This window comes from Hermetia illucens, chromosome 3, assembly GCF_905115235.1.
Source record: "Hermetia illucens chromosome 3, iHerIll2.2.curated.20191125, whole genome shotgun sequence".
NCBI classification, from domain to species: Eukaryota; Metazoa; Arthropoda; class Insecta; order Diptera; family Stratiomyidae; genus Hermetia; species Hermetia illucens.
Genome location: NC_051851.1, coordinates 54,219,076 through 54,232,744, shown reverse-complemented (window position 1 = coordinate 54,232,744; position 13,669 = coordinate 54,219,076). Strand labels below are relative to the sequence as shown.

The 13,669-nt window shown below is 42.5% G+C and overlaps 1 non-coding gene across 1 annotated transcript; it reads left to right on the top strand.

Annotated features, from left to right (window-relative positions):
- The first annotated feature begins 3,315 nt into the window (after nt 1–3,315).
- On the top strand, nt 3,316–3,435 carry LOC119653283. The gene has a single exon (XR_005249679.1). It is a non-coding gene; the product is annotated as a U5 spliceosomal RNA (small nuclear RNA).
- Nucleotides 3,436–13,669: the final 10,234 nt, after the last annotated feature.

Below are 13,669 nucleotides of genomic sequence, written 5' to 3'. Positions count from 1 at the left end.
AACCACCCGGTTGAGACGCCAAATTTCTTTGATTTCTCGACCCAGTGGCTGAAACTTCAGCACGTCAGGCTTTTGTTGTATGTGGCGATCAATTAGAACCGGACATGTTCCCGGGATCAGTCCATGCTTCTATGCAAAGTTTTGGTGAATTGCCTTACCGGGCCATTACAATGCAGCCAGAAATGGAACGTCGAACTACACAGTGTGCACTAGTCGTTCTCCACCCGCTCGTTCATTTGAGCTTTTTGTAAGCTAGGGTGGTAACGTCGGCCATCCTGAATGACACACATGGATCGCTTCGTCTCAGCATAGAGTTCCCCAGCACACAGCCATTTGTTCGACAAATGGCTACTAGAGACAATAGACTCCCCGCCTTTTTTTAATAATGACGGAAATAGCTTCTATAGTGCAATTTAACAAAACTGTTAAAGATCGTTTTGAAAAAAAACTATCTGAAATTGTTAGCATTGTAAATTTTAATCAAATTCAAACAGATTGAAAAGTCCGCACCATGTTGTGTGAAATCACAATTCGAGCCAAGAAACTTCAGTAGCCTGGCAACTGGAGGTTACTCATAAAAATATAGAACTGTTAATATTGATATCTCGCGTGAAATGCTAAGGAGGACGATGGAATATTGCTTTGTGCCTTGTTGCACAAACAACTCCATAAATCCTCGCAGCAGCAGCAGTGGCTCGACATCGTCCGACGGAATCCATTTTCTTTGGAGTGAGGTTTAAATTGAGAGGATCATTTTAAACTTTAATTCAAATCTTAATTGATAATATACGATTGCGTTAGAATCTTGTGTCACTTTTATTCAAATTCAAGAGATCAATCAATCAAGAGATCCGCCGAATATTCAATGTGCCAAAGTTCGAATCCCGTTCAGCCAAAATCATTTTTTTGCGCCTTGTGAATCTTTTAGAAGCGTGCGTTTTGTTGCTGCTCAGGTAATTTGCTATATAGCTTGTTAAAATTAATTCCGAAACGTAAAGTAACTTGAAGGATTGTCCATTCATGCAGAAATTTCCCACTTTCCTGTTGAAAACTGATTGTTTACTTGAAAAGTAACAAACACTAAACCGGTATGCCTTCACGCAGATAAGATTCAAATTGCTCGCTGGATGACGTCACTGCCTTTCTGGGGACTTATTTTCTGTGAGTTCTTTGCATGGTTGTTATTTCGCTTAATAAGTGCTTCAAAAAGCATGTTGAAACAGTGTTGCTGCTGTTATTTTTATTGAGATTTTGTAAATAGGGTTGTCGTCTTTGAATTCAAAATTTTCTTTTCTGGACCCATTCGGTGCAGAACGCGAATTGTTTTCGACCGAAGTCAAGTTCACATTTCTCCGCCCTTGAAAATGAATAACCATTTCCATAGCACTACGGGGGAACTCAAATAACTTGATAAAATACAACTGTAAAAAATATCTCCAAAGAACACCAAAAATAAAAATTTTACACATCCGACATAATTTTTTTTAAATTTTACTCCGCCAGAGATCCTAAAATGGCAACCCTTTCTTCAAAATTTGCTGCCTCCTAAATACGGAACGGTAACCCTAATCTCTTCCTTTAGAAACTATCCCAGATCCGCATCCATTAACATAAAAGAAATCTAAAAACCCTACTAACTTTTGAATGAATTAATTTCAGTCGTTAGTCGCAACTAACTTTTGCAAAACACTGCTCAGGGGATTAAAAGATCCACAGTCTGTCTTACAACCTTCCGCGATGATCAGCTGCATGCAAGGGACTCACCTGCTCTTTGCTTAAAAAAGGGGGTAGCTAGTCGACTTGCTCCACAGCAGAGTTTGGGTGATGCATTCGGAATTTGGACATAGTGGCCAGTATGGATATTTTCCAGATCAGGTTTCGTCCACGGCAATATTCCGACTGCATAAGCCAGTGAAGGGATACCGGATGCATTCAATGCGCTTATTTTCTTTTTCGCCGAAAAATACGATTTTAGTACAGCTTCACAAGTCACAGAAATTCGGACAGTAGAGCATCCTTCAGATCAGCAACTCGAGAATGGGCTCTTCGCAGAATTCCTAGGTATTTGTAAAAGTCGGAATCGATCATAGCTTGGATGTGGAGGTCACCAATGCTATGTCTGACATGCGGTTCGTGATGACCTTTGTCAAATGTGAATTCCATCCGATTATCACGGCTAAACTCGTCTACCAGCATACAATTTGATATCATCTTAGTACATCAAGCACATCAAGTACATCAGCTCGCACGTAGCACGTTCGCCATATTTTATGGCAAAACCATACTCTCAGCATCATTCAGTAGCCATGAAAGGGGGGTTCAATGCCATGCAGAACCAAAGGGGACTCAACGAATCCCGCTGGAAAAGATCCCTCCGTATACGGATAGGCTCTGAGGTATTGGTACACTCAGCTGAGCGTGCTGATAAGGTGGCATGCCCCCCTTCCATGACTGTCGCCAAAAACTATTAGTTTGGGATCAATGCGACACAGATGTTGGACATCGATCAGCCAGGTATGCGGAACGCTTTCGAAAGTCTTGGCATAATCGATAAAGCAACTAAAGAGGTTTCTGTGGTCTCTAGTTGGTTGCATAATGAGTTGCTCTTTGCAACCCCTTTGCCCGACTCGGAAGCCATTCTGCGGCGGAGAGCGGTATGATCATTATTATTGCAGGGGATGTATAATGTGTATAATTTGTAATTTCAAGCTGGGGTGCAGCCAAACTGGACCATTTAAGTCAAGAGGGATGTCTCGTATCACACCGATTTTGGAGGTGTTATTTAAGAATGGGGGATGAATGATGAAGGGTAGGTACCCCCTCCTTTTTATCTCAGGATTTTTCTTTATTCTGTTCTTTGACGCTAATCTAGTACAATTTCTGCTTTTTTATTCTACTATATTGAGGGGTTGGGGAAAGAGTGGAGTGTTTGAAGGGTCGAGGGATATGATCTGCGAAGACAGGATCAGCCGGGAGGGGGTCTGGGGGTTTGGAGTCCTCATCATTATTTATTAAAATATTTACCGGACCAGGGGAGATACTTTACTTGCTTTTTTTATTGCAATTTCTATGCCATGCCCCTGAGGAAACTTCGGGTCCGGACGGAATCTCCCTTTTCATCCCCTTTCATCAGGCCTGATCACAGTTAAATCTATAAAATAAAAACTACTACACTAGAACCTCGATTATCTCAACGTGGCGCGAATTTGTCGCTCGCTGCCGCTGTGCTTAGGTAAGTATCGAGCATGTTTTGTCTCATCGGACGTTTCTATGGAGACTCCCCGCGTAATTTTAACGTAGTATATATGATATATACAGCTCTGGCTTCTCTTCAGTGTCGAATAAATCTTTCGCCTTTTACTAAAGATTTCCGTGGAGAGGAGCACTCTAATGAGTCTAAACTAATTTTTTGCTGTACCCGGCGAAAGCTGGGTCTGGTGGTCAAAGGGTAGTATAGGTCCCAAGGCGAAACGTGGATTGGTACCCACGATGGAGCATAAAACCTGGGAAACGCCTGCTGAACCAACACCAACAGCTCTACTACCAAACCCTATCTCCACCTCCACGTGGTGACCGCTGGGACCGGGATAAACTGTACCAACTGGTCCTCCAGGTTGGGAGTTGGGTAGGGTTGACAACCCTACACGGAAAACAACGTGTTACGAAGCCACAACAGGAGCCTCGGACTGGACGGATTATACAACGACGAACCCGGCAACGATAACGGAATAACGATTTGCGCATTTTCTCATGGAACGTGCGCTCCCTATACAGAGATGAAGCTGATAAGCAGCTAGCCGATACCCTGTCCCAATATAAGGCTGATGTAACAGCGTTACACGAGATGCGTTGGGCAGGGACCGGTTTCCTGGAGAAGAGCCGCTACACCATATATTATAATGGCCATCCAGTAAAACATGTGCTCGGAGTAGGTTTCTTAATCAGCCAAAAAATTAAACCTGCTGTTATCGGCTTGGAAAACATAAGCGAACGGCTATACACTCTGCGCCTGTGAGGCAAATTTAGAAATATAAGCCTCATTAACGTTCCCGTCTCTGCAGAGGAGACGGCAGAACCGGAACGCTCGAAGCCTGCCCCAGATATGATATCAAACTTGATATATATACTTGGGGATTTTAACAGCCAAGTAGGGAAGGAGCCCGTATTCACGCGATACGTTGGTTTCCATAGCTTACATGAAAATACAAATGATAACGCACTGCGGATTATTCAATTAGCAGTGTCACACGAAATAGTTGTTGGAAGTACCTGGTTTGCGCGGAAAGCGGTCCAGAAATATACAGGGGCCTCTCTAGGTGGGATAACTTCCAACCAAATTGACCACGTGTTGATCGAACGGAGCCATTTCTCAGCCTTGATGAATGTCAGAACATATAGGGGAGCCAGTATAGACTCGGATCACTATCTCGTTAGCATGGTGCTCCGAGCTCCAATAACAACACCACCTAGAATCCCCTCTGACAATCAGGTGAGAGTTAACACTGAAACCATCCACAACACAGCCCTCCGCAACACCTATAAGAGGGAAATGGATGCCGCAATAACCGCAGTCAACAGAGGACCTGGAGATGAAGCATCAACAAATGATCTTCACAACCACCTGAAGAACGATATCATTGATACGGCCGCAAACATACTTGGGCCCCAGCCGTAAAAGGAGTCGGAACGGCTGGTTTGACGATGAATGTAAGCTAGCAACGGAACAGAAGAATGGCGCATACCGAGCAATGTTGCATTCTCAAAGAACGCGGAAACGGGCAGAGACTTATCACGAACTCCGTCGAGCGGAGAAGCGACTTCAGAGACGGAAAAAGGAAGCCTGGGAGAACCAAAAAGTCTGTGAACTCGAAAAGTACAGGGAGCAACCGCACCAGGTGCGGAAGTTTTACCAACAAGTCAGCAGGATGAAGCCTTATACACCTCGATGCTCATCCTGCCAAGACAAAGAAAGAAATCTGATTTCCGACAGAGTGGGCATATTGGAACGATGGGTTGAGTACTTTGATGAACTACTGAACAACCAAAACATCGGCGAGTTGGAGGTCCCGCCAATTGAAGACGACGGACAAATAATGCCACCACCAAGTATAGAAGAAACAGTCCGTGCAATTCATCGGCTTAAAAACCATAAGTCGCCAGGAGCCGATGGAATTATAGCCGAATTGGTTAAATATGGAGGCGACCAGTTACACCAAGTGATTCATCAACTTGTGTTCAAGGTATGGTACAGGGAATCAATGCCTGACGATTGGCAACGAGGCATTATTTGTTTCATACATAAAAAGGGAGATATCACACAAGTATCACGTTGCTGAGTACCATCTATAAGATATTCTCCGCTATCTTGCTAGGCCCGATAGCCCCATATGCCCAGAACATTATTGGCCCATACCAAAGAGGCTTCACTACAGGTAAATCAGTAACAGATCAGATTTTCTCTCTGCGGAAACGATGGAAAAACTGTTGGAATATGGACACCAGTTGCATAGCCAGGGTAAAACTGTACACGGCCATGAGACAATTTGGTATCCCGACGAAATTGATAGGACTGACTAGGCTGACCTTGACCAAAGGACAAGGAGATGTTCTATCATGCGTCCTCTTTAACCCGGCTCTGGAGGAAGTGATGGAGAGGTGAATGCGAGGGGTACGTTCCTCTTTAACTCTACCCAACTACTGGCCTATGCTGACGATATCGAAATCATTGGAAGAACGACCCGTATAAACTACCTTCATGCAATCAAGCAGGCGGCGCGAGATCTTGGGCTGCACATCAATGAAGGTAAGGCAAAATATATGGTGGCAACGTCCCCGTGGTCAAACGGGAAGAATAAAGATTGGAGACTGCAACTTTGAGACCGTTGATAATTTATCCTATCTAGGGTCGAGACGACGATGACATCCGCGCACGATTGTTGGCAGCCAACATAGCCTATTTCAGCTTACAAAAACTGTTCCGCTCGAAGGGTCTCACCATAGGGTCAAAGCTCTTACTGTACAAGACCATGACCATGTATTCCTCGGAGACTTCGGTTCTTAGTAAAAAAAATTGTGAATTCTTGGCCGCGTCCAAGAGAAGAATCCTCCGAAGAATTTTTGGCCCCTTACATGAGGAGAATGTCGATTCTTGAATTTTTTGCGTACAATTTTGTTTTTTTTCCATATAAGCAAAGCTGACATTTTATAGCTCTTTGGGAAGAATAATTATGAAAAGCCATAATATTTGTTTGCAAACAATTTATGACTTTGGAGTGATGTTTATACTTTCTAAGAAAACTTTATTTAAAAATTGTGCTTTGGAAAATTACTGTTTATAAATTTCCCCTTGCCTTGAAGCGAATTATTTGTGGAATATTTGAAAAGAAAATAATATATACCTCACATGATAGCAAAGTAGCGCCTATCTGGGCATTAAATTGTGTTTTAGTACGAATATAGTTTGAAGTTTAAAACTGTTTCCATTTCAATTGATTTACGTGTAGAATAATATGATAGATACATTCGTATAGTTCGTAATACTAACAATTGATAAACTACACATTGCAGCAAAGATCGCCATAGTTGTTCAAAACCAAACCAGTCTATTTATTGTTGTGCTTATATTAATTCAGTATTTTAACGCTCTACAGATAGTTGAGTAAATTGAAGTCGATTTCTTAAGGAATTTAATTTTTTTTACCAAACCCAAGAGCCTATCTCTGCATTTCAGCACTAGAGAGTACCACATAATGGTTGCAGTATGATCGGCAATGTATTGATGAAAGTGCATAGTGAAAAGTAAATATGTAGTTGCAAAAATGAAGCATTTAACAAGTCGAAGCATAGAAGGTATCCAAACTGTGCTGTCTGTTTCAAGCTAGCATTAATTTGATGTAAGTTTTCTGCATTGAATGCATGTTATAGTTTGATTGCTGGTGCAGTAATAGCGACAAGTATTCAATTTTGTTTGGTATTCATGGATCGCGAGTCTTTTTCATGCTAAGAAGAGAAGGCATTCAAGGTCTCTTTCATTTGCTATTTATGGGTTTAAAGGACACAATTCGATGATTACAGTGCTATGATTTCATTTTTTATTCATTTGTTAACAATTCTTTTTCGTATATTCACATTTTTCAAATCCACGACTAATCTGATATAAAAGGGGCATGAAAGTAACAAGAAAATGATATGATATGATGATATAATATACAGACGTATATTTGTATTTTGATATCAAAATGCCAATGTCTAAAATTCGAAGTATACGAGTATAACAACTCTAAATAAAAACCATTATGGGTATTGTTTTATGTTCTTTATGAATACATTTTGGAAAAGCTCTATTTAATTTAGTTATTTATTTATTTAAATAAAGAGGACAATATTTATTTAATTTAATTTATTTATTTAATGAGACGGAGGAGCAAGTCAATGGCTTTTTTTACGCTTAAAACTAGAAAAGAAAATAGAGTCGAAGGACCCATGCTGTAGGGCGTTGTAGGACCGGCATAGCCTCGAGATTGGAGAGTAGAAGTAAATCTCGGGCTCCGCGAAGGATCCACACTACGTGTGTTATGAGACGAGGCAATACGGAAAGTAATATCCGAGTTGGCGGAGCAGTCCATCAGACAATTGCAGAGTTTGAAAAGAGTACACATATCAAGGAAGATACGGCGTTGCTGTAGGGAAGGGAGATTGAGGGTGCGGAGTCGTGACGGATAATCAATCCGTGGAAGGTTCTTCTTGTAAAAGAGGATCCGGGTGAATTTGCGTTGTACAGCTTCAAAAGGGCGGTAGTCCCGAATGCGGAGGGGGGACCAGACTGTACAGCAATATTCAAGGATGTTTCTGACAAGGGAATTGAGGAGTGTTAAGGAGGGCTGGATTGAGGTAAAGTCGGAGGAGGAACGTAGGATAAAACTAGACATTTTGGAAGCTCTATTGATGATGTCAACGTAGTGGGAATTGAAACGAAGTTTGTAGTCGAATATTACACCCAGGTCTTTGAAAAAGGTTAGTAGTGAAAGAGGTTGTCCACTGAGAGAATAGGAAAAGGATGTTGGGGAGGGTTTAACTGAATATCACATCCAGTGGCATTTGTTGACATTCAGTGTTAACTTGTTGACCGAACACCAACGGAATAAATTATCAAGGTTGGACTGTATGAGAGCACAGTCCAACAGAGACGAAACAAAGGCAAACAATTTAAGGTAAAGCGTAAAGCAAATACGGGCGGGTGAGGATGGAGACGAGGCCATTGATAAAAAACAGGAAGAGTAGGGGGCCAATTGTAGAGCCTTGGGGAACATCAGAGAAAGGCAAGAAGGAACCAGATGAGTGACCATGAAAAGAAACTTTGCAGGAACGGTATGAGAGATAGGAGGAAAGCCAGGAGATGACTGAGGGAGGGAAGTCTAGTAATGAAAGTTTAGAGAGGAGAATGTGATGGTCAACGGTGTCAAAGGCTTTGGAGAAATCGGTATAAATATGATAGCATGTACCTCCTGTCGTGAATTCAAGCATTTAGCAACAAAGTTGGTAAAGACCAGAAGATTTGAAGCCGGTGATCTATGTTTCACGAAACCATGCTGCTCTTTGACAATGAGGTGAACGAAGTCGAGGATTTTGGAGCAACAGGAGGGAAGAGAAATGGGGCGGTAGTTCACAGCAAGAGAAGGGTCTCCGCTCTTGTGGATAGGGATAATAAGGGCCTCTTTCCAAAGACGGGGAAAGTAGCATTCATCTAAACTTTTGTTGTTGAGTATACTCAGGGGGAGGGAAATGTATTTTCTACCGTTAAGGAGGAAGAGGTTAGGAAGCGCATCGGGGCCAGGTCCGACATTGGGGTCAAGATTACCAATGAGGAACTCAACCAAGGAAGGCGTAAGGAGAGGAATGGCCAGAGATTCGGAGCAGTCTGCAGTTATGAGAGGTGTAGAGGGTGGAGGGCTCGAAGGAAAAAACACTGAAGAGAAGTAGGTGCAGAGTAGGTCGCAGGATTGTTGTGGGGAGTTGGCAGTGGAGTCAGCGAAACTGAAAGAAGAAGGGAGAGATTGTGTTGAATTACAGGAATTGCGAGCTTGAGACTAAAAGAGTTTTAAGTTACCGCGGGCAAGGGTGGCTTCGACGCTCAATAAGTACTTTTTACGCGCTTTTCTGACCATTGACTTCACAGTAGGGCGTATAGCCTTAAAGTGAGCAAGGTCAGCATCATTCTTAGAAGCCCGGAACTTCTTCTGCAGTATCTGTTCCAAGCGAATGTTAATAAGAATTTCCGTTGTGAACCAAGTTGGGTACGACTGTAGGCGGGGAGGGGAAGAAGGGACATAACGGGAGAGGAGTTCGGACAGGATATTGTAAACGGTGTCTACAGCTTGATCACATAATGAGTTGCTTAATATATGTACTCAGTTGAAAGACGCTAAAGCTGAGTTCAGAGCGTCAAAATTTGCTTTGTGGAAGTTGAACTTAGTTGATTTACGCTTGGTTTTGGATTTTGAACGCTTCAAATTCATGCGCGGGGTGGTGGCCAGGAAATAAAGAGAGGTGGCATTCGGAGAGGTTGGAAAGAAAGAGATCGAGAGTGCAGCCAAAGGAGGTTTTGGTGGTATTGAAATTCAGGGCGCAGCAAGTGGAAGGGAAGAATGGGCGAGGTTGTTGGAAGGAATTGGAAGGCTAGGATGATTAGGCCAGTGGAGCATGGGGAGGTTAAAATCTCCGCAAAGAAAGAAAAGAAGGGAAGGGAATCTGACAGAAAGAAGTTCAGACAAACTGTCAAACAATTGTTCATACAGGTGAGAAGGGCAAGCACAGTGGATATATAAACAAGATATAATGAACGGGAGAAAGTTGGGCGAGAAAACACGAAGAGCAACACAATCAAAAGGAAGGCCAGAGGAGGAGAAAACGTGTTCGGCAGGGAGTGTATCTTTTATTGCAATTAGGACCCCACCGCTGTTGGACTTACGAGATGTATCCCGGCCCCTGTCGCAGTGGAAAGTGGAGTACCCTTCGGGGTGCTCAGAGTTTAACATCGCATTGTTCAGCATGGTGTTGCTGAGCCAGCGCGGATAAATTGAAGGCCCCGAGATTGGTTCTTTAACCCCTAACGTTTTGATAAAACAGACATATGGAGAGAAGTCAGTTAAATATTACCTTCAGAAAGAGGAGGTGATAAAAAATTGGCCTACGCTTAAAACTATAATAGAAGGAGGTATTTAAAGGGACTTCTAGTTTAGATTTATTGTCATATCAGTGAAGGCGGAGCTGTTCAACAGGCCGGTGGAGATTTTAAGATTTGCCCAAATATCGAGGAAGGTTTTGCGTAGTTCTAGGTTTCGAAAATTGAAAAACTGGGGACGGATAGGATAGTCTATAGTTCTGGATAAAGAAGAGAGTTCGGGTGAATTTGTGTTGAAATTTTCAACAGCAAGACAGTTTCAATTATGGGAAGGGAATTAGATCACGAAGTAATATTCAACGATGCTTTAAACGAGGGAGTTGAAGAGGGGTAAGTAGGGTTGGACAGAATCAAAGGCAGAGGAGAAATAGAACATTAAGTTAGTCATTCTCGAGGTGTGATTGGTCACATATGCTAATGCCCCTCGAAGTGAAGTTTATTGTCTTTTTTAGAGGAGCTAAGGTATGCTAATGGGTGGCCTCCAAGCGGAACACAGAACAGCACTTCGAGTGGTATTTGTCTACTGGTCTAGTGCCAACTTAGCAATGGAGCACCAGTGAACCAGAGTTTCTAAAATCGGCTATAAGACCTATTGGAGAGGATGAAGAGGAAAAGAGCTTAAGATTATTTACTTAAGGCAGGCAAGAAAGAGAAGGAAGGTTGTGGATTAAGAATAAACAAGTAGTAGACTAAGAATAGATCCTTAAACTACACCAGACGAACGGGACAAGGAATATGCAACCATCAAACTTAATGTTGCTAGTAACTGATAGAAATTTGGCAAGTTAGTCATATTATGAGTGACGGGCGAATGTTAAGTGAGCAAGTTTGGACAGAAGTATCGTGTGACTAACAGAGCTAGAGTTCTTAGAGAAATCCGTGTAGATTATGGTGTGCGAATCGCGGTGGACATGGCATCGGAAAACAATTTTTGACTGCGAAAATTATTTTTCGGCGCCAGTGAGAAATGAGTCAGGACAGAGAGAGGAAATAAAAAAATCGTTGAAGGAAAAGGTTATTATTTATCTGTTGGTTCAAAAAATTGTCATTATTGCCTTTTCTGCAATTGCTCGTTTTAATTAACATTAATGTGATAAAATAAATAGGTCGGATGAATAATTATTTATTAAGAAAAACTTAAACCAACAAGTGGTGACCGACCGAGTTTTCCACAATCGAGCCAAGACGTGTTTTCATTTTTGAAGTGAAGTCGAAATTGTTCTGCAAATCCGCGTTGATACACCGATCGAAAGATGGAAGCCCACCAGGCAAGCAGTACAGCCCGATTTGCATTCGAGTTCTAGCCCAGCAGACGGAAGGTGGATGCGAGCGCGTATATGGGCGAGGTGCTTCTCCACCATAAACACTTGAATCTTGACAACTCGCAGTTGAAATCGCTGATCTATGAACTTAACGTGCCTAAAATAATGGCTGACTAAGTAAAAGAAATCACACTGAGCTATGCAAATTGAAAACTGTTCCCGCAATAACTTGTGATGACTTAGGAATTCCACATTTTACTTGCAGACATCATTTCACTTTATTAAGGCTGAGGGTAAAACGCATGCAATGCAATTTCCAGAATTTATTCCTTTTGTTTGTTATTGATTAGTCATTATTATGAGGTCATTTTCCCTCTAACCCTCTACCAGGAAGCGTCAGTCCTCCCAGGTATTTAGGGTTACCGCACTATAGGGGGACGGGGGCCATTCGTCGCGTAGGTGAAAGAATCAACTCGGGGCTGATCCTCTCTCCGACGATTTTGTTCCCTCCCTTGTTAGGCTGTTGAGCAGTTTATCTCCCATGGGAAAGACATTTTCAGTGGTATCAATCCGCTTCAAGACTATATGTCTCTATTAGAGGAGTTTACCCCAGGTGAGTTTAGTTATTTGGCTATCAAGTCAAGGCATGTGAGAAAATCTGTGTCCTGATAGAAAGATAATATTTTCGAATGAAAAACTCCCTCTTATTTCCCCGAACTGATATCATTCGGATTAGCACCAGCACGTGCCGTCCGATTCAAAATATTTTCATGCTCAGTCGGTGTTAGATCGGCAAACCTGTTAGGGGAGTTGGGCTGGCTGATAGCCTTGGAGCTCGAGTTGGTGCCAAGGCGATTCAACGCCGTATTCTCATCAGAACATAGCACGTCCACCACGCCTATGCATTATCGTTGGCGGATCTATAAATTGTGCTTGAGTTCCACCCAGAACTTTCCGAGAACTCTGCTCCCTTCTTTGACTGTTCCGCGCCTGTGAATCTAGAGGGACCTACTTGGCGGCTAATCTGGGAAATTGGGTTCCATTGCCTGGCATAGACAGTAATCCATTCGTCACCCTTTCTAAAAGTATGACTTATCTTCTGTTACTTCCGCCCTCTAAGCAACACATCTAGCAGTAACCGGCGCAAATGCCAACTCAGGTCATGATTCCAGTTTTTGTTAGGTCAGAGTACACCGATGACACGCGGACGCAGGTGTTAACGAAGGCTTGGAGTCTTTAGTAACAGTGGCGGTCACTTTCCACGTGCTGCTCTCATATAACAGCACGGAGAAAACATTGGCGCGAAATATCCTAAACATGATGTTAGTGTTATGCTATCTGCATTTTCGAATTTTTGATAAAGCAGCAGACGCGAATGCAGCGTTCTTAATGAGACGGGATGTAGCGTTCTTAATGAGCCGGCGCCACCGTCGCAGAAACGACGCATCCAAGATAGACAAATTGATCGTTAGATAGGAATGGTGAGATAACCAGCCAAATTCAGAACGTTAGTTTTTTTGGTGTTAATTTTCAGTCCGGCTGTGGTCTCTTACGCACTTTTTCCGAGCCATTTGGACAACGTTTATGACTTGGTGAGAGAGTAGACAGATATCATCAGCGCAGTCGAGGTATTTGAGGAAAGATGTGGTTGTTTATTAAAGTCTTCCGTGTTTTCACGAAAAAGCAGCATGGAGAACGTCACAAATAAATAGAAGGAATATTATCGGCGGAAGAATGCGATCTTGCCGGACTTCGCTTTGAACTTCGTATTCCTCGGAAATTTTACTTCGATGCCGCATGTGACGTTTTGCACTATCATATGTAGTCCTGATGATATCCTTTAGTTTTCCCGGAATGTCCCTTCTCGGTAAAGCATTCCAGGCATATTTCTCATTGATTCTGTCGATTAAACTTTCAAGATGTTAATAAGTTATAGGATAATTTTAACTTTTATCTTTGCGAAAACAACAAGCAGGCAAATACCTCTCCAATTGTCGCCCTCAAAACAGGTGGCCGTTTTCGGAATCTAGACCTTCATTCCTTTATTCTACTCACTGGGAAAGATCTTAGATTTCTAGGATTTACGGATGGGTGAAAAAAGCAGCTTTGCAGAAACAGGTCTAGTTTCGATGAACAGCTCAGCGGAGAGCTCGTAAAGCCTAGCAGCCTTACTCAGCATGAGCCCTTTGATGGCCGAGATGATAATGATTTCGGTCCGTATCTACAT